Raw genomic sequence first — 27,400 nt, 5'->3', positions numbered from 1 at the left:
CAGCTCCTGGTAAAGGAGTGTGAGGTGTTTCTGTGGCAGGCCCACCTGGTAGTGCCAGCCTGCCCCACCCTCTAGGCTCTGACAGCCAAATTCTCCTACCCCAAGCCCCAGGAAGCTGAAGGCATTTTCCTTGCAACCCCAGCTCATGAGAGTTTTGGTCAACCCTGCCTCAGCTTGCTGTGTGACCTCAGGCAGTCCCATCCCTCTCTGGCCTCAGCTCCCTCATCTGCCAAATAGAGGAAGTGAAGGCACTTACATATCAGGAGTGTCATGAAGAATGAGCAAGACACTGACAAGAAGGCAGTTTGCAAATTTTTAGACACTATCCAGATGACAGGCAAGCAGAAAACTCGTCTGAAAACCAGCCCCTCATCCTGTGGGGCCCTGAGGTAGCCCCAGAGCAGGTCCTTGATCCTTGATGGGAAATAAGCACAAATTCCACAGAACCAGTTCTTCCGAAAAGACAAAGCCACCTCTGCTCCCAGCCAGCTGACAGGAAGGGCCCCTCCTCTGTCCTTGTGGTAAGAAGGTGTGGGGGGAGAGACGGGAAAGAGACAAGGCTGGGAGGCCTGGGAAAGCTTGTTCCGGGAGGCAGAGGCATAGCCCTGAGGTAGCCTTGAGAGCCACCAACCCCAGTCAGGCCCCCAGGCTGGGGGAGGACATGAATGCTGGTTGCACAGTGTCTGCCTGGGGGCTTGTCAGCCATGTGTACCTGTGCTGGAAGATGCGCATGCATTCACAAGGCACAGGTGTTTGGAATTGTGCCTAAGTATGTGTGTGTGTGTTTCTGTGAGTGGCTCTGGAGTGTGTACACCTGTTCACATACCTGTTTGCCCAGGCCCGGGCCTCTGCATGTGCTCCACACACACGCTGCTCCTGGGGAGCCCCGCAAACCCCTAGTCCACAGGCCTTATTTTCCCAGGCTCCGAAATCCTTATCATAATCTCAAACTGTCCCAGATGCCACGGGAGATTTGTGGGGTTCCCAGGCTCTTGATTTTCCCCAGGAATAAAAGCAGTTACATAAGATGAGGAGGAAGCCTTAGGGGCTAACTTTCAGGCGCAGGCTCTCCCAGCTCAGCCCAGGGTGTAGGCTCCTCACGGGGAGGGGAGGAGTGCCCAAGGTTGAAGCCCCTTAGACCCTACGTTGCCTGTGGGCACTGACCCCTCCACAGCCACCCTCCTGCACTCAGTCACCAGCAGGAAGCCCCTGGGTCCTTTACAATAAATCAGGTGCTTTACAGTTTACACCCCACATGCCCTTGCTGGGTGATGCTCACCACTAGCTGGCCAGGCTGACCTTCGCGTCCTACCCCCGAGGCCCTGCCGCCAGGCAGCCACTGCTAGCTCAGTCCTAGTGTCTTCCTTCCTGGCTCTGGGCTGGGCTCACAGTTCAGTACTGGCTACTCCCTTGGGTGGGTCTCACCCCTTCCTGAACCTTGGTTTTCTCAGCTGTGGAATGGAGCTGTTCTGATCCACATGAGTCAAGGGCTGAGAAGGGTCTCTGTAGCCTGTAATGAGGCCCCTGGCAGGCAGGAATGGTCTCGTGCACATCCCTGGCCACCGCCCATTGGCCCCTTGCTGCTCCCAGGAGTCAGGAGGGAAAACACCACCTTCAGCCCTCTTGACTGAAACAGGAGGCTTCCTAGCCCTGGTCCGTGGGAGGAGATGTGGTCCCTCTGGGATTCAGATCAGATCCTAAAAAGAGTTGGCCCACTTCAAGCTTGCAGGAAGCATGGTTGGTGGTCTCCTTGGACAGGAGGAGACTGGACATCTTTTTTTTTCCAGACAGGGTCTCACTGTGTCACCCAGACTGGAGTGCAGTGGTGCAAACACACAGCTCACTACAGCCTTGACCTCCTGGGCTCAAATGATCCTCCTCAGCCTCCCAAGCAGTTGGCACTACAGGCATAAGCTACTACGCCTGGCTAAATTTGTATTTTTTTTTGTAGAGACAGGGCCTTTCTAGTTTGCACAGGCTGGTATTGAACTCCTGGTCTCAATCGATCCTCCTCCCTCAGCCTCCCAAAGTTTTGGGATCACAAACGTGAGCCACCATGTCTGGCCAGGGCTAGGCCTTCTTGCTGAGCCACAGAGGTTTTCCCTCTCTGCAGCCTGAGCCCCTCATACTGTCCAGAGTCTGGGGTCTGCTGTTTGCCATCCATCATAGGAAACCACAGAGAGGCCACAGAGACCTAACAGAGTTGTAAGGAGCACATGCCCGTGGGTGCAATTCTGCACTGGTGCATGCACAGCACACCCAGCCCCGGAAATAGCTCCACATAACTCACACAGGTTCACACATACATATGCACACGTGCCCTGGCACCTGCCACACTTGGGAACACACCACCCACGGCAGGCATGCAGGAACCATCACATGCATGGACCCACTTCCAGCCAGCTTACATAGTGCTCTAGCTTAGCTCAGCAGCAAGTTGCATGTGAAGAGCTTTCATAACCAGGAAAGAGATGGGAGAGGAAGAGCTGAGTCCTTGGATGCCCAAGCCCTTCCTTTGCCCCTCCCAGAGAAGCTAACAGGTTTCCCCAAGAACACAGATGGTTTGTCTGGCTCACCCTCTTCAGCCATCCCACGTAAGTCCTGGTCAGAATACTCACAGAAAGTAGGCAAAGGTTTCTATGGGAGGATTGTCCCCAGCTTGCTCAGTCAGCTACCAGTCCTGCTTGTCGCCAGCTCAAGGCAAGGTTTTAAGCTAATCACTGTGAATTTTGGAGCTCTCCACCCCCCAGCCTATGCTGAGTTCAGACATGGCTGTGCATCAACGATGCTGCTCCTGCTGGCTCCACAGGAGTCTTTTCTACAACCTGAGGTCTCTCAGAGAGAATGAGGTTTGCCTTTGAGGTCTCTTCAGCCCCATTTCTTGTTCTCTCTCTCCTTCCTTTTGATGGCCTTGCAAGGTGCCCAGTGACTCCACAATTCCCTCATCCTGAGGGGTGCCTACAATCCAAGATCTGAACCTTTCTCTGCTCTAGGGCCACCGTCCCCTGAGAGCTGTGAGGTACTCCCAGCAACTCTGCTGCTCTGATGAGGAGGGGCCTCTGGGTTCACTGTCATCCACCCCAGAGAGCATATGGCCATTTTACCAGGCACCTGCCTCTACTCCAGGCTGGCTTAGGCAGGGAGGAGACCTTTTCTGGGGCTTCTCACATGATTCTGCTGAAGTAACCTCTTCCTTGGGAGTTTATAAGTTTACAAGAGTCAGACTGCCAAAGCCAGGGCCAGAATCCTCCAACATTGGAGCCAGAATTGGGGAATGTTACAGCTTTGGAGTGTAGAAAGTTGGAGTTTGAATTGTAGACTTCTAGAATGTTTGAGTAATTATAGACTCTTAGGGCTAGGGGTGTGGAATTATAAACAATTATAGCCAGAATTGGGGATTAAAGGAAATCAGGGCCAGAAGTGACGACAGCATCACTTGGTCCCACCTCCCTGACAGCTAAGAAGAGAGCTGGCCTTATCACTCAGCAAGTCAGGGCTGGGCCAGGCCTCCTTCTCCCCAGGAGGGCTCTGTCCAGACCTTCCAGAGAAGCTCTCAGGGCCTCTGGGGCAGCAGTACTCCCTGTTAGGGACAGTGGGGACAGTGGCTTGCCTCTGTGGTGCCCGAGGTCGCACTGGCCCATCATGGCACCCCGTCACCATGAGATATATTTAGGTTCCCTCCCCAGATGTTTCCACAGCTCCCAACACTGCCTTTTATGTCCCCTTGTCCTCCAAGGCCTCCGGGCAACTCCTCTAAACTGACTCAATGAAGTCAACAGGAACAGGGGCACTTGCTCTGCCAATGCAGAAGTTTTAGCCCCAGAAACAAGGCTCAGCCTGCGGGGAGCCTCCTGGTCCATTTCTGCTTGCAGCTCAATGCTGACCTCACAGCCTCCCTTGCAGCTCTCAGGGCCTGTCTTGGTCCAGGGACTAATATTCCTGATCCTGTACTGGACTTTCCTCATTCCAGGCAGAGGGCAACCCAGGCTCCTGCCCCTGCCAGTTCCCAAACACACACATACACAGGGCCAGCATTTTTCGGTTCCTCCAGGGTTTGTCAGGACTGAGAAGCCTCCATCCAAGCCCATGGCTGCCCCTGCATTTCTCCCCCAACCTCTCTCCCACGCTCCATCCCAGGCTTTGACAGAGACCTGCATTGTCTTCTCCCAGACTGCATCTTCCCAGGAAGCAGGTGGTCACTGAGAATTCAACAAGGATTCGGTCTGGGAATGGGAAAGGATCCCTCAGAGATACTCAAATAGGGACTCTCTGATTCCTACCCACACAGCTTATTGGAATCACTGGCTCTGTGAAAACTGAGAGTTCCTGGGGTGGGCAGGGACCCAGTTGTGTGGGGGTCGCCATTACTATCATCATAGTTTTGTCACCAGATGTTAGGATTTCTATGTATCAGAGATTGTGCCAGCCACTTAATATCCAGGCACTCAGTCAGTCCTAAAAATAACCTATGAGGCAAATACTATCCACATCTACATTTTACAAAGGAAGAAACTGAGACTCAGTGAGGTTTTGCCCAAAGTTCTGCAGATAAAGTGCCAGACCCCTTTTGAAGCCTCTCTAATATTTCTGCATTTGCTTAAATCAAATTTGAACCAAGCTTGGATGACACAAACACCTAACTGTCTCAGGAGGCAGCCTGCTAGGGGAACCCCCTTCTTCGTGGTCCCCAGGGTCCTGCAGCCCCTTCCTGCCCAGGCAGTGGAGAAGAGGCAAGAAATTCACTGATGGTCAGGGTTCCTCCTCAGAAGCCCAGCTCTCCTGCCCCTGCCCCAGGAGTGACCCAAACAACTCCCCCCCACCCTGCCCTGCAGCACACACCACATACCCAACATCACCGCCTCACTCCTGCTGAGTCCAAGTTCTTACATCTCAGTTTGGGAGACAGGCAGGGGATTCCCACCACAAGATAAACCCAGCTTACCTCCAAGACTTGAGCCAACTCATTGGGTGGTAATTTATCAGAACAGTGTTTTTATATGCAGAAATATTATAGAAGAATGCAAAATCCACAGGAATTTTGGAAGATAAAAAAATAAGATTTCGGAGCAGCTTCTCTTGTGTGTGCATGTGTTTGTATGTGTGAGAGGGTGAGCCTGGGACCTGTCATACTTTCTCCACCCAGATCCGGGTGAGCTTTCACTCTCCCAAGCCCTTCCGGGCACTGGTGGAAAAGGCAGAGCCACCACGGAAAACATTCTGTCAGTGTCACCCCTGCACAAATGTGCCCCACCTTCCATCACCCAGCTCAACACACCACAGGGGCCACGGATGTGCCACACAAAACACACACCTCACAATTCACACAACGCACACCCAGTTCAACACACCACAGGGGCCACGGATGTGCCACACAAAACACACACCTCACAATTCACACAATGCACACCCAGTGCACCACCCTGCCATGGCTCCCGCCACAGAGTGTGCATGCACCGTGGACCCCTGTGTTACCCCAGCACAGTCACTCAGAGCTATAGAGAGTTGCAATGCACACTTCTTGCAGGCAGACACACACTGTGATCCATGGGTCACACCTTGCACATACCGCACACTAACCGCATACAACCCATTAACCCATTGCTCACAGTAATTTCTTTTTTTTTTAGACGGAGTCTTGCTCTGTCGCCCAGGCTGGAGTGCAGATCGCGCTCACAGTAATCATTTACACATTGCCCACACTACACACATATGCAGGGACTCACCCCCGGCACCCGCCCTGACTGGCCGCGACCCTGGAGTGGGCAGGCCTCCCTGTATCCCCGCGCCCCGGCACCCCTTACCCCTCTGTCCCTGCCCGCGCACGCCCTTACCTGCGCCGCGCAGCACCAGCTGGTCCGGCCCAGATGTCACTCGCCCAGGCGCTGCTGGGAGGCGAACCCGTCAAATGAGGGGACCGTGTAGACGGCGGCAGCAGCTCCGGCCCCAGCGTCCCTGGAACCCAGAGGAGCCAGAGCAAAGCGGCAGGGAGGGGCTGTGGCCAAGCGGCCTCGGCACCGCTGGAGTCCCGCCCAGCGGCCCGCCCTCGTGGGATGAGGGGGAGGTGATGTCTGGAAGAGGCTGCAGGCCTCTGGGGACCGCTCCTGGGCTGGGACCTGGGACCGGTGGACTCCAGTCCAGAATCCTTCACGACTTTACCTTTCCCTGGCCTCAGTTTCCCTCTTTGTATTGATATGTGTGTGTGGGGGGGCTGGGTATCAAATGGTGATTTCTCCCATCTTTCCAGCTCTGACATTCTGCAGTTCTGGGATAGTGGGGAGGAGGGAGGAATAATTTTAATTATTATTTCCTTGAGCACCTACTATGTGCCAAGCACTGTGCTAAGGTGTTTTAATGCATACCTCATTTAATCCTCATAGCAATTCTGGAGGTATTATTACTCCTATTTTACAGGCAGGGAAACTGAGGCACAGAAATGAAGTGACTTGTTCAAGGTCACACAGCTGGTAAGTGGCAGACCTGAGATTTGAAGCCAGGTGGTCTGACTCCAGAACCCAAGTACCCCTGAAGCGTGGGTTTGTAACACTTTCCACACCATACCCTGCTTCCTCCTCTTCATAACAATCCCAGGAGCTTGGTGTTACCAGTCCATTTTACAGATGAGGAAACTGAGGCTCAGGGAGATTAGCTTGCTCTGGGTCACTCAGCTAGTGGGACATCACACTAAAGATGGGAGTGGGGATGGGAGTGATGCTCAGGATGGTGTCAGGACAGTGCCTGGTACACAGTTGGTGTCTCATCAATGTCAGTGTTCCTCCTAACTGTCACTCTCCTTCCCTTTTTCCCTTTTATCGCCTAAAATCTGGCTGGTGGACAGGGACCTCTGACTCCCTCATCTCTGAAACCTCCTGGATCTGCTGTCCCCAGATACAAACCAGCTCCTCTTCTCAGCCCCCATTGTGGCTTTTTATTCAACAATTACTGTGCCAGGTTGTGTGCTAGGCACTGAGGGTGCACTGGAACAACATTCCAGACAGTGCAGGCCTTGTGGAGTTGGTAATCTAGTGGGAAACACGGACATCAAACAAATAGTCACACAAATTTCATACATAGTTGCATATTGTGTTAACTGCTAAGAAGGAAAAGTCAAGAACTGGATGAAAGACTGTCATGGGGAAAGAGGCCATCTAATTTAAACTGAGAGATCTGGGAAGGCTTCCCAGAGGAAGAGACATTTAAGCTGAACCAGGAGAAGGAGTTAGACTTAGCCAGGTGAAGGTAAGGGGAAGAGAACCCTAGGCAGAAAGTACACTGAGGCCCCAAGACAGGAAAGGTCTTCCCTTCACTGTCAATGTTCTTGAGAGAGGTGACAATTCTTGGACTCTTCTCTGCAGTGCCCTGCCCACCTATCTGGTCTCAGCTCCTGTAGCAACTACAAGATGGCCCTGCCAAGTATCCAGTGACCTCCATGTCTCTGAAGCAATGCATACATCTTAGTCACTCCCCCGGACACTTTCAAAATTCCCCATGTGGGCTGTACAGCTCCCTTCCTTGTTCTTCCTCCACTTCACACTCTTCCCTAGGTAGCTCTGTCTCTGTCCTCCCCAGGGTTCTGTCCCACCCTTTTCTTGCTCACTCTGCACGTTCTCCCTGGGGAAGGCACTCATTCTCCTTATTCTCCTTTTATTCAGCAAATGTTGGATTTCCACTATCTGCCAGGATTAAGGAACAATTTTTTAAACAACAACAGCAAAAACAAAGAAAATTGTAAAGGAAAATATTAATAAGCTCAGAGTAATAAAAAAGTTATATTTGTACAAAAACACTAAAAAAGGAAAAAAGCAAGAAGACAGACTACAGACTGGAGATTATTGCAATGCATGTAACAAAGGATTATTATCCAGTATATAAAAATAACTCCTATACGTCAATAGGAAAAAGCTAAACAACCTAACAGAAAAATGATTGAAAGACATGAACAGGCATTTCACAGAAAAGAAAGCAATTATGGCCAATACACATAAGAAAATATGTTCAACCTGACTATCAACCGGGGAAATCTAAATTAAAACCAAATGAAATGATACCATTTCGTGCATACCTGATTATCAAACTTTTTAAAGTTTGATAATTGGTTTGGTTGAAACCAATTCCATTCCTCCATTGCCCTAGACACATTTCTACATGTGGCCAGAGGGTACCCTACTAGACAGCAGATATAGGATATTTCCGTCATCACAGGAAGTTCTAAAGCATTTAAAACACTGACTACTTCATTATCTAACACTGAATGTGCTGCGTTTTCTCACATACAGAAGTGCTCCTGATTCTGCTGATTCTGCTCAATTAAAACAAAATTGGCTTTGTTTCAACCAATAATTGGTTATTCAGCAAATGTTGAAACCAAGTATTTGGTTGAAACCAAACGCACTTTGTTTGAATTGACAGGAATTTTTACATACTGCTGGGAACACAACCAAGTTGAAGAACAATCTGTCAATATCTAGGAAAAGTGAAAATGCATAGCTTAAAACTGAACCATTCCACTTCAAGGCATATAATCAGGAAAAACCCCTGCACATGTATAAAGATGTACATCACAGCACTGTATCTTTTTATTTTTATTTATTTATTTTTTGAGATGGAGTCTGTCTCTGTTGCCCAGGCTGGAGTGCAGTGGCATGATCTCGGCTCACTGCAACCTCCGCCTCCTGGGTTGAAGTGATTCTCCTGCCTCAGCCTCCCAAGTAGCTGGGATTACAGGTGCCCACCACCACGTCGGCTAATTTTTGTATTTTTAGTAGAGACGGGGTTTCACCATGTTGGCCAGGCTAGTCTCAAACTCCTGACCTCAGGCGATCCACCCGCTTCAGCCTCCTAAAGTGCTGAGATTACAGGCGTTAGCCACCATGCCAGCCTCTTCCCTTCATTATTAAGTATAGTTGTCTTCTAAGAAAGTGGAAAGGCCTGAGAAGAAAGTAGTTGAGCCTGAAAGACCTAGAAAAGCCTATTTATTATTAGAAGAAAATGTGGATGTAACAAAGCTCATTGGGAGGGCTGGACAGTGAAAGATGTAAGCTTGGCTTATGTGAGAGATGTGAGACTCATCCTCACCCACCATATGTGGGAGCGCTTCTGTGAGTGAGAAAATGCAGCACATTCATTATTAGATAATGAAGTAGTCAGTATTTTAAATGCTTTAGAACTTTTGGTGATGATGGAAATATCCTATATCTGCTGTCCAGTAGGGTAGCCTCTGGCCACATGTAGAAATGTGTCTAGGGCAACGGAGGAATGGAATTTTTAACTCCAAATTAATTTACGTTTAAATGTAAATAGCCTTATGTGACTAACAGATATCATATTTGATAGTGTAGTTTTATACTGTGCAGAAATCATTGCTGAGTGTTAATAGTTTTAAAATTTTTAATGGCGTTTGGGGAAAATTAGGGTCTTAGGATGAGCTGGTGACACATTTTTCCCTTTTTAAATTTCTGGGAATATAAGCTTTCACTATTCACAAATTTGTTATCAGAAATAAATTACATTCTTTTTTTTTTTTTTTGTCAAAGTCTCGCTCTGTCACCAGGCTGGAGTGCAGTGGCACAATCTCGGCTCACTGCAACCTCTGCCTCCTGGATTCAAGCGATTCTCCTGCCTCAGCCTCCCAAGTAGCTGGAACTACAGGCACGCGCCACCGTGCCCAGCTAATTTTTGTATTTTTAGTAGAGATGGGGTTTCACCATGTTGGCCAGGATGGTCTTGATCTCTTGACCTCGTGATCCACCTGCCTTGGCCTCCCAAAGTGCTGGGATTATAGGAATGAATTATATTCTAACAGTAAAAGTGGCTGTATGTTCTTAAATGGAATACTATATAGCAGACAAAAAATAAACTTGAGCAACACACATCAAGAAGGCTAAAATCACACAAGCATAATGTGACCAAAAAAGAAATATATAGGATACACACAGTATGAGACTATGCACATAAAGTTTTAATTATTGTATATTTCTATACAATAATGTAGAAATCATACAAAGGCATGTGTAAGAATGACCACCAGGGTAGAGGTCACCTTTGAGGAAAAGGAAGGGGTGAGATTGTGTGGGATCTATGCTACTTTCTATTTCCCTCCTGACTCGCCAGCTCCCTAGCACACTCTGCAAAGACAAAGAGGATGGGCAGGGCCAGCACACAGAGGAGCCACCTCCCCTCCAAAGCCTTCTCTGGCTCCCTCTCTGCCAGTCAGGGCTGAGGCCTCCTCTGGGCTCCCAAGTCCAAGTGTTGGCCTTTGTAACACCCTGATCACTCTGGCCTGGTGTTGTTTTTCTTCACACTTCTCCTCCACCAGCCAAGGAGTTTTTCCAGGGCATAATTCTTTGGAGATTTAAAGTCATCATCATCACTCATTTATTCTCTGACACCTGCTATGTGCCTAGGCCCGGGGAAGAAAAAAGATGAGTTGTTCATGGCTAGTGTCCTTCAGAAATGCCCAGTGTGGAGGAGAACAGACCAGAACCTGGTGGGCATTGGGCCAGAGAGACATGAAGATACACAGGAGCTCTGAGGGACACCCAGCCCACCCAGCCCTAGAGCAGGGAGAACAGGGGTGGTTAAGGCACAAGTTGTGCCTTAGGCTGTGTTCAAGAACAACTAGAATTGTTTGGGTAAAGTAGGAGGAAGATGTTCCTGTTTACAAGAGGGGACAGCTTGTGAAGACCAGGAGGTGGGGTTGATCATGGCCAACTCTGAGAACCTCAAGAAGTTCAGTCCTACTGGACAGTCCAGTGGAAGAGGGGAGTGGCATAAGAGAGCTGTAGAGAGGGCAGGGACCAGTCCTTTCAGGGTCTCGATGCGAGGCTGGGAAGCTTGGTTTATCCTGAGGGCAATGGGAACCATGGTAGGATTTAAGCAGGGTGGGACCTGGGGAGAGGCCCAGAGTTGTGTTTTAGAAAGCTGACTTATGCTGGCTGATGTGCAGAGGCAGTGGGTTGGTGAGGAGGCTGGGCCAGTAGTCCAGGCAGGTGGCCAGGGCAGTGGGGATGGAGGAGGGGTGATATATGGGAGATGATTAGAAGGTGGATTTGAGAACTTTTCTTTTGAGATGGGGGTCTGGTTCTGTTGCCCAGGCTGGAGTGCAGTGTCACAATCTCTGCTCACTGCAACCTCTGCCTCCCGGGCTCTGGTGATCCTCACACCTCAGCCTCCCGAGAAGTAGCTGGGACTACAGATGCATGCCACCATGCCTGGCTAATTTTTATTTATTTATTTATTTTTATTTTTTTGGTAGAGATAGGCTTTTGCCGTGTTGCCCAGGCTGGTCTTGAACTCCTGGGCTCAAGTGATCCTCCCACCTCGGCTTCCCAGAGTGGTAGCATTACAGGCATGAGCCACCACACCTGGCCTTGAGGGCTTTTTAAGGAGGTAGAATCAGCAGAATCAGGCAGATTGGATGCGAATGTGAGGGAGACAGAGGGGATTCTCAGTTTGGGTTCCTCCAGAAGCTGATCCTGAGGCAAACATTTAAGTACAAATCATTTATTTCAGAGGTGATCCAGGGAAAAGAAGAAAGCCATGGTGGCTGCCGAGCAGGTCATCACTGTGGGTCAGTCCTGTGGGGAACCCGTGGGAGACTGCGCAGAACCTGCCACAGGGAGGTCCCACCCAAAAGGCAAGGAAACTGGAGCAGTTGGTCACCAACTCCTGCTGTCATCGGTTAAAGGCTGATCCTCAAACTTTCTGGCACTTCTGGCCAAGTGTGCTCCAAAGGCCAGAGAAACCCCAGGGCAGAAACCCAGGGTCCCACAGTGAGAAGCTGCAGAGGTGTGGGGATGAGAGTGCTAAGTGGCACAGGCAGCCCCCAGCCTTGGTGTCCCTGTGGGTCCTCTCAGGGCCGGGGCTGCTCTTTCAGCCCCAGCCATAGCCCTAGAACCCCCAGCCCCCTTCCTGAGGCCCAGGAGGGGCGTAGGAGGCACAGCATCTGCTGCAGGATGAAAGGAGCCCTGTCTGTTCCCTGTAGGCTGAGCTCTGGTTCTCCCAGCTGGGTGGAGGAGGGACTCTGTGTAGGAGTTGGGGAAGTGGGGGTGGGTTTCAACCTGATGGCCCTGCCTGCACCCCAGTGTCCTCTCCTCAGCACTCCACCTTTCTCACTGGTCCTCCCGCTGTCCCTGGGTCCTCCTGGGTATGCAGAGCCCTGGTTTCCATGGAGACTGTGCTCTGACCTCTGGAAATGCTCCCTGTGACCAGCTTAGCCAGGCCGCCTGATCCCCATACTCACATCAAGGCAAAGGAACTTGGCAGCTCTTTAATAAAACCAAATCCTGTTGCCCAGGAGCTTCATGTTTGGGCCTCTAGGCCATAGGGTGGGTGAAGTCACTTCTACTCTCTTTAAGATGGAGCCATCAGTTAAAGGAGGGAAGAGATGCCCAGGAGTGGAACTGTAGGGGGCAGCCAGAGCAGTAAGAGAAGGAGCAGGTCAGTGCCGTGTCACTCAGGCCAAGGGAAGATGGGCCTGGAAGAAGGAGGGAGGCCACAGGCTCAGAGCTGGGCCTGGGAGCCAGGCCCCACCCCCACTGGCCCCAGGAGAGGTTAAGGAGCCCTTGGTTAAACTGTGTCCGGCAGCTAATTTGCTTCCTCCTGTTCCGCTCCCTCCCAGCTTCAGCCATGGCCTCACAAGCCTTAGCAGCTGGCAGGTGCCCAGCAAGATCCGGCACTGGATGAGCCATATCTGGCATTTCCAGCAACTTTTGAGATATCCCCCTCCCCCTGTCAGCCCCTGGCCTTGGTGTCCCTGTGGCCTCCTCTCAGGGCCGGGGCTGCTCTTTTAGCCCCAGCCATAGTCCTAAGACCCCAGCCTCCTTCCTGAGGTCCAGGAGCCCCCACATGGCTCCCCTTTGCCCTGTCAGTCCACCAGCCACAGCTAGCCCTTGTTCTGAACAGGAGAACCTCTTCCTGGAACTTGCCTCTTTCTCATTCCCACCGCATTCCAGCTGCCCAACCAAGTGTTGATTCACAAATTCATGAGCCAGGAATCCTGCCCTGGCAGCTCTTACTCAGGGCTCTGGATTCCTCTCTTGCCTCTAAGCACACTGATGGGACACTCCATTTAGCTCCCTCCTACCAGACCCATGCCCACCAGAGCTGCTCCTGGTACAAATGTTTGTTTGTTTACTTATTTATTTATTTTCAAAACGGAGTCTTTCTCTGTTGCCCAGGCTGGAGTGCAATGGCATGATCTTGGCTCACTGCAACCTCCGCCTCCTGGATTCAAGCAATTCTCCTGCCTCAGCCTCCTGAGTAGCTGGGATTACAGGAGTGTTCCACCACACCTGGCTAATTTTTTGTATTTTTAGTAGAGACGGGGTTTCACCATGTTGGCCAGGCTGGTCTTGAACACCTGACCTTGTGATCCGCCTGCTTCGGCTTCCCAAGGTGCTGGGATTACAGGCATGAGCCACCATGCCTGGCTATAAATGTTAACATACTTTCTGGCGGTATTAAAAGGAGCATAGTGCCTATGTCAGAGGAGGTGATAGTCCACAGAAATCTGCTGCTCACACTACCTGTGGAGCCCTGTGACCTCTGCGACACTGCCTGCTGCCCTTGGGACTGAAGGGACACTGAGAGGGTAATGAAACCAACACATGGAACAAAAAGCCAAGTTAGGCCGGGCGCGGTGGCTCACGCCTGTAATCCCAGCACTTTGGGAGGCCGAGGCAGGCGGATCACCTGAGGCCAGGAGTTCAAGAACAGCTTGGCCAACATGGCGAAACCCCGTCTCTACTGAAAACACACACAAAAAATTAGCCAGGCGTGGTGACTGGTGCCTGTAATCCCAGCTACTGGGGAGGCTGAGGCTGGAGAATCGCTTGAAACCAGAAGGTGGAGGCTGCAGTGAGCTGAGACTGCACCATTGCACTCTAGCCTGGGCAACAAGAGCAAAACTCCATTTCAAAATAAAATAAAATAAAATAAAATAAAATAAAATAAAATAAAATAAAATAAGCCAAGTTAATGTGAGTCAACCCTTGGGAGTGGGGCAATTCTTTCACTTGGTACCAAGAGATCCCTGTCCATTTTAAAACAGATTTACTGAATCTGAGATTCAAGCAGACATTATTGTCTAGTAAATAGTTTAAACTATGTTCATAATGAAGAAAAAGTTGGTGTTTTCATTTATTTCAGCTCTTTAAGAAATCAACAAATCAAAACTGAAATATTGGAAATGACCTGTCTATTCATAGGGAACTGGTTAAATAAATCATGGTTGTTAAAACAGAACAGGGGAGTTTTTATGTAGAAAGACCTTTAAGAAAACTTCAGGGCCAGGCATGGTGGCTCATGCCTGTAATTCCAGCACTTAGAGGCCAAGGCAGGAGGATCGCTTGAGCCTGGGAGTTCAAGAGCAGCCTGGGCAACATAGTGAGACCCTGTCTCTAACAAAATAGAATAAAATAGCCAGGCGCGATGGCTCACACCTGTAATCCCAGCACTTTGGAGGCCAAGGCAGGGGGATCACAAGGTCAGGAGTTCAAGACCAGCCTGGCCAACATGGTGAAGCCTTGTCTCCACTAAAAATTATACAAAAATTAGCTGGGCATGGTGACACACGCCTGTAGTCTCAGCTACTCAGGAGGCTGAGGCAGGAGAATCACTTGAACTCGGAAAGTGGAGGTTGTGGTGAGCCTAGATTGCACCACCGCACTCCAGCCTGGGCGACAAGAGCAAGACTCTGAATCAAAACAACAACAACAACAAAAAACACCAAAAAACAAACAAACAAAAATTAGCTGGGTGTGGTGGCACACACCTGTAGTCCCAGCTACACGGGAGGCTGAGGCAGAAAAATTGCTTGAACCTGAGAGAGATCGTGCCACTGCACTCCGGACTGGGGGACAGAGGGAGACTCCATCCCAAAAAAAAAAAAAAAAAAAGAATAAAATAAAAATAAATTTAAAAAGGAATTTTCAGAAGAAAGCTAGGTGTAGAAATATGTATGTAGTATGCAAACTTTTGTGTATGAAGGAAGAAAAACACTACTTTTAGGATTTGTATATGCATATAGTTATCTGGAAACATAAAGAAGCAACCACTGACTGGGTTACTTATTAGGGCCAATAACAGGGAGATCCTTCACTGTTTACCTTTTTTTGTTTATTTGTTTGAACCAAGTGAATACATTATTTAGTTGAAAATTAAATTAAAAAGAAACAGATCACTTTTAAAAATCAAGATGTCACATTTAGTAAAGGTGCCCCAAATGTTGAGGCGTGACACGGTTCCAATGATGAGAAAAATGGAATGTTTTTATCAACAAAGATTAATATAGGGATTTACTGTTTTCTAAGTAGTTGTGCATAAATTTAGACATTAACTTTCTTCAGCCTGGGCAACATGGCAAAAACCCATCTCTACAAAAAAAAAATACAAAAATTAGCTGGGCATGGTGGCACATGCCTGTAGTCCCAGCTACTCAGGAAGCTGAGGTGGGAGGATCACTTGAGCCTGGGAGATTAAGGCTGCAGTGAGCCGAGATTGTGCCAATACAATCCAGCCTGGGTGACAGAGAACCTGCCTCAAAAAAAAAAAAAAAAAAAAAAGATATTAACCTGCTTAAGCCTTATTAGGGACAGTTGATTATTTCAATTTTTCAGAGGGGGTAACTGAGGCTCAGAGAGGTCAGTGGTCTTGCCCAAGGCTCCCCCCATCTGTAAGTAAAGGAGCTGGTCCTGGATGGAATCTGGGAGCCCGACCACAGCAACAAAGGAGAGCGCGGAACAGAGTTCACCCAGGAAGATCCCTGGGCTAATGCAGGGGTTCAAGCACACCCTGGGCAGGGACAGGCCTGGGTTGAATTCTGGCTCTTCCACTGATAGCTGTGTGGCCAAGCCAAGTTCCTTTCCCTCTCAGAGCTCTGGTCACCTGTACAACGGGGATAGTAATTCTGTCCTCCCAAGTGGTTTGAGTTTTAACTGGAATAGTGTATGTAAAATTCTCAGTACAGTGCCTGCCACAAACAATCAACATTTCTAACTGTTGAAGTGTTTTCTTTAAATAACAGAACGAGATTGTTGTTGTTGTTGTTGTTGTTGAGATGGAGTCTCACTCTGTCACCCAGGATGGAGTGCAGTGGTACAATCTCGGCTCACTGCAACCTCCATCTCCTGGCAGAACCAGATATTTTAATTCAACTGAACTCCCTATAGTTCTTGAATTCCCTATATGCCTGCCTCATAAATTAAGAAGAGGAGAAGCATTGGAGAATTGAAGGAAGTATAGGAAACCACCTTTGCCCTAAAAGATGCTTATGGTTTTATTGGTGAGACAACCTTTAAGTAGGCCCACACAGCCTTTCTAGGAATACAGTTTATTACTGTTAATATTCAGTTTATTTTTCTATGCTAACCTCATTGTAAAATTAAAATGCAGATGGATTGTTCATCCAATTTTATGTGCAGTGGTTTTCAATAAGTGACAAAATTCACAGTAAGAACTAAATGTTGTTTTTTTCAGAATATTTGAAGCCATTTTAAATGACGTTGTGCATAACTTGTATCACCAACTGTGCTCCACCCTAACAGAGGCACATATCCAGTTCTCCTCCAATCATCCCGCATCCATGCTGCTTTTGGCATTAATGGTGCCAAAATGGTGGCACTGCCATGTGTTCTCTTCATTATCTAATGATTAATTGTACTGACATACATGATACTCACTTTGGGCTTCTGGCAATTTGCAGACTGGGCTTCTGGCAATTCGCAGACTGGAAAAATACTAACAGATTAGTGATGAACTTCATTAAAAATTATCATGTAAGGAACAGCAGACATTCCACAGTGTACACATATATTAAAACACCACACTGAGCCAGACATGGTGGTTCATGCCTGAAATCCCAGCATCTTGTGGTGAGGGTAAGGTGGGAGTATCACTTGAGCCCAGGGGTTCAAGAACTGCCTGGGCAACATAGCAAGGCCCCATCCCTACAAAAAAAAAAAAAAAATATATATATATATATGTATATATATGTGTGTGTGTGTGTGTGTGTGTATATATATATATGTATCCAGGCATGATGGCACGCACCTGTGGTCCCAGCTACTTGGGAGGCTGAGCCAGGAGCATAACTTGAGCCCAGGAAGTCAAGGCTGCAGTGAGCCTTCACGCCACTGCACTCCAGCCTGGGTGGGAGAGTGAGACCCTGTTTCAAACAAACAAAAACCAACGTAAAAAATATATCACATTGTGCCCCATAAGTATATACAATTATTATTTGCCAATTAAAAATAAAAATTTAAATTAAAAAAGAAACAGCAGAATTGTTCATTGCAGTTCATTATTATTATTTTTCCCAATGTTTTAGAATAAGGGAATGTAACACTTATCTCAAAGGGAAAAGCCCTGACTTCTTTCTGTCTTATGGAAAGGGCCACAAATGTGCTTCCTCACCAGGGAGCTTGGTTTGGTTGGAAACACTTCCACCTGTCACCACTTGAGGATGTGGCAGGCAGATGCTCTTAGGTTTTGTCACTCTCAGAAGGGGACAAGAGAGGCCAGAAGAACAAAAGCAAAGGCAGTAAGGTTAATAATACAAAAGGACGAGATTGAGGTGGTTTAGGTCCACCTGGAGCTGTCACAGGCTGGAAGGGAGACACTTCATCGAAATCCTGCTGCCTCTTGCAGAAACAAAACTGAAAAGAAAGAGACCCCTTCCAAAGGACTTGGCACTTCTGGGTTTAGGTAAGCAGACTTTGGCGCCCAGCTTTTCTCCAGGCAACTTATGGACTTGTGGTATATGCCTAGGGTTTGGAAAAGAGCAGGAGACGGAGGGGTCCCAAACTATAATGAAAAGTGTCTAGGTCCCTTGTATGAACAACAACACAGTAAAAGCTGTCTGCAAGATGTTCAGGAGGTGAGAAAGCAAGGAATGAACCAGGATTACCTATTAGGGAAGTGATAAAAAGACCCTATTTGAAGAGAGACTGAACATTCTTCCATCTAAAGAATAAATATAGTTAGAAACAAAATCTTGCAATGAAAAAACACCAAAAAAAAAAAAAATGGGGATCTTGTATTAGGGCTCTCCAGAGAAACAGAAACAATTATATATATATATAATTATATATAAAATATATAATATATAAATTATATATAAATATATAATATATAATTATCTATAAAATATAAAATATATAATATATATAATTATCTATAAAATATAAAATATATAATATATATTATATATAAAATATATAATATATATTATGTATAAAATATATAATGTATATTATATATAAAATATATAATATATATATTATATATAAAATATATAATATATATATTATATATAAAATATATAATATATATAATTATATATAAAATATATAATATAATTATATGTAAAATATATAATATATATAATTATATATAAAATATATAATATAATTATATGTAAAATATATAATATAAATTATATGTAAAATATATAATATATATTATATATAAAATATATAATATATATTATATATAAAATATATAATATATATTATATATAAAATATATAATATATATTATATATAAAATATATAATATATATTATATATAAAATATATAATATATATAATATATAAAATATATAATATATATTATATATTTTATATATAATATATATTATATAAAATATTAATATATATTATATATAAAATATATAATATATATTATGTATAAAATATATAATATATAATGTATAAAATATATAATATATATTATGTATAAAATATATAATGTATAAAATATATAATATAGATTATGTATAAAATATATAATATATCTTATATATAAAATATATAATATATCTTATATATAAAATATATAATATATCTTATATATAAAATATATAATATATCTTATATATAAAATATATAATATATCTTATATATAAAATATATAATATATCTTATATATAAAATATATAATATATCTTATATATAAAATATATAGTATATCTTATATATAAAATATATAGTATATCTTATATATAAAATATATAGTATATCTTATATATAAAATATATAGTATATCTTATATATAAAATATATAGTATATATTATATATAAAATATATAGTATATATTATATATAAAATATATAGTATATATTATATATAAAATATATAGTATATATTATATATAAAATATATAGTATATATTATATATAAAATATATAGTATATATTATATATAAAATATATAGTATACATAATATTTATTTTAATATTTAATTATTTTAAATATATATTTCAATATTTTAAATATTTAAATACAAAATATTTAATTTTTTTTTTTTTTTTTGGACGGAGTCTTGCTCTTTTGCCCAGGCCGGACTGCAGTGGCGCTATCTCGGCTCACTGCAAGCTCCGCCTTCCGGGTTCACGCCATTCTCCGGCCTCAGCCTCCTGAGTAGCTAGGATTACAGGCGCCTGCCACCGCGCCTGGCTAATTTTTTGTATTTTTAGTAGAGACGGGGTTTCACCGTGTTAGCCAAGATGGTCTCGATCTCCTGACCTCGTGATCCGCCCTGCCTCGGCCTCCCAAAGTGCTGGGATTACAGGCGTGAGCCACCGTGCCCGGCCTAATTATTTTTAATATATATTTTATATATATAATATATATATAATATATATAATACAATATTATATATAATATATTTTATATATATAATATATATATAATATATATAATACAATATTATATATAATATATTTTATATATATTATATATATAATATATATAATACAATATTATATATAATATATATTATATATATTATATATATATAATATATATAATACAATATTATATATAATATATTTTATATATTATATATATATTATATATAATACAATATTATATATAATATATATAATATATATAATACAATATTATATATAATATATATAATATATATAATACAATATTATATATAATATATATAATATATATAATACAATATTATATGCAATATATTATATATAAAATATATATAATATTATATTATACATAATACATATATTTATATTTATATTTTATATTATAATTTATATTTATATTTATATTATAATTTATATTTATATTTATAAATATATAAATATAAAATATATATTTTATATTTATATTTGAAGGAAGTATAGGAAATAATTACATATTTATTTATTTATTTACTTTAGGAACTGGCTCACAGGATTATGGAATCTGAGAAGTCTCATGATCTACTGTCTGTCTGTAAATTGGAAAACCAGGAAAGCTGTTGGTGTCATTTAGGCCAAGTCTGAAGGCCCAAGGACCAGAACACCAATTTCCAAGGGCAGGAGAAGGTGGATGTTCCCTCTCAAAAAGAGAGCATGCTGAGTGCGGTGGGTCATGCCTATAATCCCAACATTTTGGGAGACCTAGGCGGGAGGATCACTGCAGTCAAGGAGTTCAAGACCAGCCTGGGCAACAAAGTGATACCTTGTTTCTATAAAAAAAAGTTTTTAAATTAGCCAAGTGTGGTGGTGCACACCTGTAGTCCTAGCTACTCAAGGGCTGGGGTGGAAGGATTGCTTGAACCCAGGAGTTCGAGGCGCAGTGAGCTATGCAGTGAGCTATGATCGCTCTGGGCAACAGAGCATCTGTTTCTAAAATAAAAAAAAGCGGGGTGCAGTGGCTCACACCTATAATTCCAACACTTTGGGAGGCCAAGGCAGGCAGATTGCTGGAACCCAGGAGTTCAAGAACCCAGGAGTTCAAGACCAGCCTGGGCAATGTGGCGAGACCCTGTCTCTACAAAAAAATACAAAAATTAGCCAGGGGTGGTGGTCCACGCCTGTAGTCCTAACTACTTAGGAGGCTGAAGTGGGAGAATTATTTGTGCCCAGGAGGCAGAGGTTGCAGCAATGAGCCAAGATTGCGCCACTGCACTTCAGCCTGAGCAACAGAGCAAGGTTCTGTCTCAAAAAAAAAAAAAAAAGAGTGAGAAAGAGAGAGTGAATTTGTCCTTTCTCCACCTTTTGTTTAATTCACATCCTCAATGAGTTGGATGATGACTACCCACCTTGGGGAGGGCCATTTGATTTACTCAGTTCGCCTACTCACATGCTAATTTCTTTGAGAAGCATTCTCACAGACAATGTTTTACCAGCCATCTGGGCATTCGTTAGCCCGGTCAGGTTGACACATAAAATTAACCATCACAGATCTCCCTACATTATCACCACTTTCCTGGATTTTTAACCAGCATTCTTCTTGTTCCTCAGGCTTTAAACAGGGAGTTCAGCATAGACCTCAAATTGTAACAGAAAACAGAAAGCAATATCTCCTGGTTCATAGACCCTGGAGAAAAATATTTGAGATACATGAATGCCACTGACTCAAAGAAAACAAATGGCATTGACGTGAAAGCTGCAGGTGCTGAAAGGTTTTAGTTTGCCTTGAGCAAGTTAAATGAAAGTAAGAGAAGCAAAGACTGGATACTGTACTATTAATACCCACCACAGTGAAAACCACTACTTCATTGGCACAGCTGCTGGTACAAGAAACTTAGAGGACCAAGAGGCTGTCATAAGATGATGGTTGATGACATCAATACCACAAAAGGTCGGCTTAAGTATGTGCCCTGTGTGGGAGTGGTTCCAGCAAATCCAGTCTCTCTCTCTCTCTCTCACCTGAGGAGACATGGTGACCTCATACAATGATGGATTGTAGATGGCCACAAAGCAACCACAGGCTATGAACATCAACACGTGGTATTTATAGGAGGACAATAAAGAGAAAGAAAAGCTGCGAGGCCGGGAGCAATGGCTCACGCCTGTAATCCCAGCACTTTGGGAGACTGAGGTGGGAGGATCACTTGAGTCCAGAAGATCAAGACTGCCTGGGCAACATAGCAAGACCTCATGTCTACAAAAATTTAAAAAATTAGCCAGGTGTGGTTTCACGTGGTATCCTATCGTCGTACTTACCTGGGAGGCTGAGGTGGGAGGATCACTTAAGCCAGGAGTTCAAGGTTGCAGTGAGCTATGATTGTGTCACTGCACTCCAGCCTGGGTGACAGAACAAGACCCTGTCTTTAAAGAAAGTGTTTAAAATAAAAAGAAAAACAGCTGAGTCATGCACCTGACATAGAAGATGTTTTTCTTTGATACAAAAGTCATGAGCATTCTGGGGGTGCAAACAGGACAATAGAGATCAGGGAAGGACTGGGTGAAAGAAAACAGAGCTTGGGGGTGGGAAGGTATGGAACTTCAGCCAATTAGAGCAATCAAGGCCAGGTTCCCCACCATGGAGACAACTTGTCAACCTAGCAAGAGTAAATGCAGGCCCAGAGGAGTCATTTCCAGCAGGCATCGCCTTTGGGAATATATACCCCAAGAAAACACAGCTCCTCTGTTGCCTGTAACAGATCTGCTGATTCTCATGTGTGCCTGCCCCACAGAGGGCTGGAGAAAAATGTTGTCCAGTCTCTCTTCTGTTTCAGATTTTCTCCCTGTTTCCTCTGAGGTGGCTTCTGAGTATTTAGGGAGTTGGGGCCTCATATCTCTGTAGCAGGGAGAAGAGATGGAACCTTGGCTTTGACCTCCATTCTGATGTCTACTCCTCCTCCACACTTCTTTTTTTTTTTTTAATTTGCCATTTATTAAAGAAACTGAGTCATGTATCCTATAAAGGTTCTCAAATTCTGGATTTGGTTAATTTCATCACCTATTGCTATCTCAACTTCCTCAGTCACCTGTATTTTCTGAAAACTGGTAGTTAGATCTAGAGGTTTGATCAAATTCAGGTTCACCTATGAATTCTTCATAGGAGGTGGTGTGTACTTCTTTGTACCCCATAAAGCAGGACATAACGTCCAGTTCTCTCTCTTTTTTGTGATGTTAATATTGGCCAGTGGGTTCTGGTGTTATCAGACTAGCAACCATTGGGATGATTACTGCTCAGACTTGCCTGTAGAAATAGAAAGCAAAGCATATAGGTATATTTTTTAATGTTAAAGTAAGCACATTAAAAAAGTAATCAGAAATACTGAGATTAATTTAAATAATATATTTTATTTAATCTGTTATATCAAAAATATTATATAAAAACCAAGATATTTTACAATCTTTCTTTTCTGTATTAAGTCTTCAAAAATCTAGTGTGTATTTTACACTTATACCACATATCAATTCCGATAAGCCACATTTCAAATGTTCAGTAGGCACTTGTGGGTAGTGGCTGCCACATTGGACACCCCAGGCCTACAGGCATTAATTGATTAGGGCATGCAAAATGATGATATTTAATTCTGTGATACCTTCTACATTTATTTGCTGGAGTTCAGTAAAGAAGAATTTTCCTCGGTGTCTATTTGTTTACTCTGAAATACAGTTTCTATAGGAAAGACAGATTCTTTTCCCTTTAACCTGCCTTTCAGAATAATACATTGATAAGCTACCAACCTACAGAACAGACCTACACGTTTGCTTGTTTGTTTGTTCTTAGTGTCATTATAAACTCATAGATTGAAACACGAGTTTCAGATTTGTATGTTTCAATCCATTGTAGGCATTATTATTTTTGATACTTAAAATATCCCATCTTTGTGCAGCACAGTCCTCAAGTTGGTTTTTATGTCCTTTAAACACAACGTTAGTAGTGCTGACAACTTGCTTTTTGTATGGCAAAATATTCTGAACCCATCTTATGCATTTCCTGCCACAAACCCAGAATCAGCCATTTCTCCAAGAAGCCCTTGTTCCTTTTAATAGGAAATACATTTAGAACCTTTGAAGCGGGTACTAGAGGTGCTCAGCATCACAGGGCTAGTTATTGTTCCCAGGCCTTTTTAGAAGTTAGAAATAGAAAATACTTTTTAAAGAGAAAAAAGCATCATGAGTTTATACAGATGTTTCCAAATCCAAGACTATACTGATAGTAGTTTTTTCTTCTTTGATTTTATATTCGTATCTCTTTTCTCTTATGTTGAAAATGTTGGTTTCCAGTGACATTAACATAATTAAATTTTCATTATATCCTACTACATGTAATAGTTTCAAACTAACACCATCAATAGTATTAAAGTTGACCCTTGAACAATGCAGGGGTTAGGGATGTCAACCCCTCACGCAGTTGAAAATCCACATATAACTTTTGACTCCCCCAAAACTTAACTACCAATATTCTACTGTTGACCAAAGCCTTACCGAAAATATAAATAGTTGATTAACACATATTTTGTATGTTGCGTATATCATATACTGTATTCTTATAATAAATTAAGCTAGAGAAAAGAAAATGTTATTAAGAAAACATAAGGAAGAGAAAATATATTTACTGCTCATTAAGTGGAGGTGGATCATCAAAAAGTTCTTCATCCCTCTCATCTTCACATTGAGTAGGCTGAGGAAAAGGTGGAAGGTGGGGATTGGTCTTGCTATCTCTGGAGTGGCAGAGGCAGAAGAAAATCTGCATATATGTGGACCCATGCAGTTCAAGCCCATGATGTTCAGGGGTAACCGTACTTGTAATATGATTACAAAGACTGCTTCAGATTTCTTTAGAGTTAGTTCTCTTTGTCCTTAGAATATGTCCTTCTTAGGAATGTACAGTGAGGCAGTTATTAATTCCAGGAAAAACAAAAAGTTATGCAAGAAAGAAAATATAAACATAGAATGCCCTAAGATGTACTGTGAGCAATACTTTTGACATCATAAAAATAGAAGCACTGAATATTTAATCAAAAATTGCAATGGGAGAATGAGAGAAGGAAGAGAACTTAAAGCCTCATTTCACAAAAGGAAACCAGTATATAATGTCTAAAATGGAAGAAACCGATTTTTAAAAATGGTCTAAGTTTGATACTGACATGAAAGTTTTCTTTTTCTGCAGTTGAATTTAAATTGCCACTCATTTCCATCACATGGAATTTACACTCACTCCTCTTCTCTGCTGCCTCCCAGCCACCCTTTTTGACTCTAGCTCAGGAAATGGAGACATCTTTTTTTTTTTTTTTTTTTTTTTTACTGAAGTGGGATTGTTATTTAAATGTTCTTTGGGTAATCCTGTTCCCTGGACAACCCTGACTTGGACAGTGTCCCCTAGGGCAGACCCTCCAATTCAGGTTGGATCTCTTGCCAGGCAGATGTGTGAGTTCTCTGTGGCAGTAGCTCAGGCAGGCTGAGGGGAGGGGTGGTGATTAGCGCGCTCCTTCAGCTCCTTCACCGAGGAGGGGATTTGAAGTGAATCTTGGAGGAGGAGACACATTTCAGGTGAGCAAGGAAGTCAGAAGGATTCTGTAGACGCAGGGACAGCATAGGAAAGGCAAGGTGTCTGGAAGGGATTCTGCAATACATCCAGTATTCCACAGTACACGTGTTACTCCTCAGGTACACTGTTCAGTCATTCTGGTTTTTCTGGCAGCCCAAGATGTAGGGCCATTTCCTAATCTATTTAATAATAGGCATATCATCTGGCGTCTGCTCAGCTCAGCCCACGGCCTTGGAACAAATGGACCCAATTAAAAGGCCATCATAGGGGAATTCAAGGGAAGAGGAAAAAGCCATTGATCAAATCAATGCTCAGTTGCCCTGGGGCTGGTTTGTGACCAGCTATGCCAGAGTCCTTCCCCCTATCCTCTCCCAGATGCTGTCCTAGACCTGAGGACCTTCCCGCCACCCCGGTCCCATCCTCCTCTCCTCCACCCCCACCCACTGACTAGCTGTGTGGCCTCACACTACATCTTCTCTAGATCTCAGGGTCACTGTCTACAAAACATTGTAGGCATCCTCTGCACCCCCTCTTCTTTTATCACCTCCTTCCATCCAATCCATAAAGAATCCCATTCACTCTTCCTTCAGAATACATCTGGCATTGGTCCACTTCTCCCCACCTCCATGGCTACCACCTGGTCCCAGTCCTCAGCCTGAGCTCTCACCTGGATTTCTGCAACAGCTCCTCCCTGTAGTCATTACTTCTGACCTTGCCCCACTGTGGTCTGTTCTCAGCACAGCAGACAGACCAATCCTTCTAAAATGTAAGTCAGATTCTATCTCCTCCTCAGACCTTGCATGGCTTCCCTTCTCATTCAATGTCCTACCAGATCTCCCCCGACCTCTGGCCTCCCCTCCTCCCCTCCAGGCCCACTCCACCCCAGCTGCAGGCCCTAGGGCTTTGCACTTACTGGTCCCTCTTTCTGGGAGCTCTTTTCCATTTGGCTAACTCCCACACCTCTTTCAAGTATTTGCCCAAATGCCTCCTTTTCACCCAACCACCCTATTTAAAATTGCAACCTTCATGTCCTCACAATCCCTCTCCCTGTTGTTTTTTGCCTCCTACAGAGCTTGTCACCTTTTAACACACCATATAATTTACATTCTATTATGTTCACTGCTTATTATCTCTCTCCCCCTACTAGAATGTAAGCTCAAGGGCATCGTCTTTGTCTTTTTTTTTTTTTTTTTTTTTTTTTTTAAAGAGACAGAGTCTCGCTGTGTCTCCCAGGCTGGAGTGCAGTGGCATGATCTCGGCTCAGTGCAACCTCTGCCTCCTGAGTTTGAGCAATTCTTCTGCCTTAGCCTCCCGAGTGGCTGGGACTACAGGCGCCTGCCACCACACCCAGCTAATTTCTTTTGTATTTTAGTATAGACGAGGTTTCACCGTGTTGCCCAGGCTGGTCTCAAACTCCTGAGCTCAGGCAATCTGCCTGCCTCAGCCTCCCAAAGTGCTAGAATTACAGGCGTGAGCCACCACACCTGGCTGTCTTTGTTTTTTTATTCACTGATGATTTACGGGCATTACACAGAGCAGTACCTGGCACATAGTAGGTACTTACTAAATATTTGTTGAATAAATGAATGAATGAGTGGGTGATAATAAGGTTCCTGCCTCAAAGGGCCACTGTGAAACTTGTAAAATAATTAATTTATTTCCTTTGCAAAGGAAAGGAATGTGCCGGGCACTGATGGGCACGGAGGATAAAGCAGTGACCAAAACAGAGATCCCTGCCTTTTGGGAACTTTCATTCTAGCAAGGAGAAACAGCATAAATAAACTATGATGTGAGTATGGTTACCATCCCCCCCAGCTTTTTTTTTTTTAATTTGAGATGGAGTCTCGCTCTGTTGCCCAGGCTGCAGTGCAGTGGCGCAATCTCGGCTCACTGCAACCTCCGCCTCCTGCCTCCCGGGTTCAAGGAATTCTCCTGCCTCAGCCTCCCAGGTAGCTGGGATTACAGGCACGTGCCACCATTCCCAGCTAATTTTTGTATTTTAGTAGAGATGGGGTTTCACCATGTTGGCCAGGCTGGTCTCAAACTCCTGAGCTCAAGTGATCCACCCGCCTCGATCTCCCAAAGTGCTGGGATTACAGGTGTGAGCTGCCATGCCCGGCCGGTTACCCCCTTTGTTTACGATGAGAAAACAGTTACCCAA

General features: G+C 44.2%; 1 protein-coding gene across 1 annotated transcript in view; it reads right to left on the bottom strand.

Annotated features, from left to right (window-relative positions):
• The window catches only part of P2RY6 (pyrimidinergic receptor P2Y6), a 33,374-nt gene extending 27,403 nt beyond the window's left edge, over nucleotides 1–5,971 (bottom strand). The window contains exon 1 of the mRNA XM_034933340.3: nucleotides 5,832–5,971. The gene's annotated coding sequence lies outside the window, so the exon portion shown is untranslated. The remainder of the gene's footprint in view (nucleotides 1–5,831) is intronic.
• Between the last annotated feature and the right edge of the window lie 21,429 nt (nucleotides 5,972–27,400).

Source organism: Pan paniscus, chromosome 9 (genome assembly GCF_029289425.2).
Source record: "Pan paniscus chromosome 9, NHGRI_mPanPan1-v2.0_pri, whole genome shotgun sequence".
Lineage (NCBI taxonomy): Eukaryota > Metazoa > Chordata > Mammalia > Primates > Hominidae > Pan > Pan paniscus.
The sequence above is the reverse complement of the archived record's forward strand: the minus strand, read 5'-3'. Positions and strand labels throughout refer to the sequence as shown.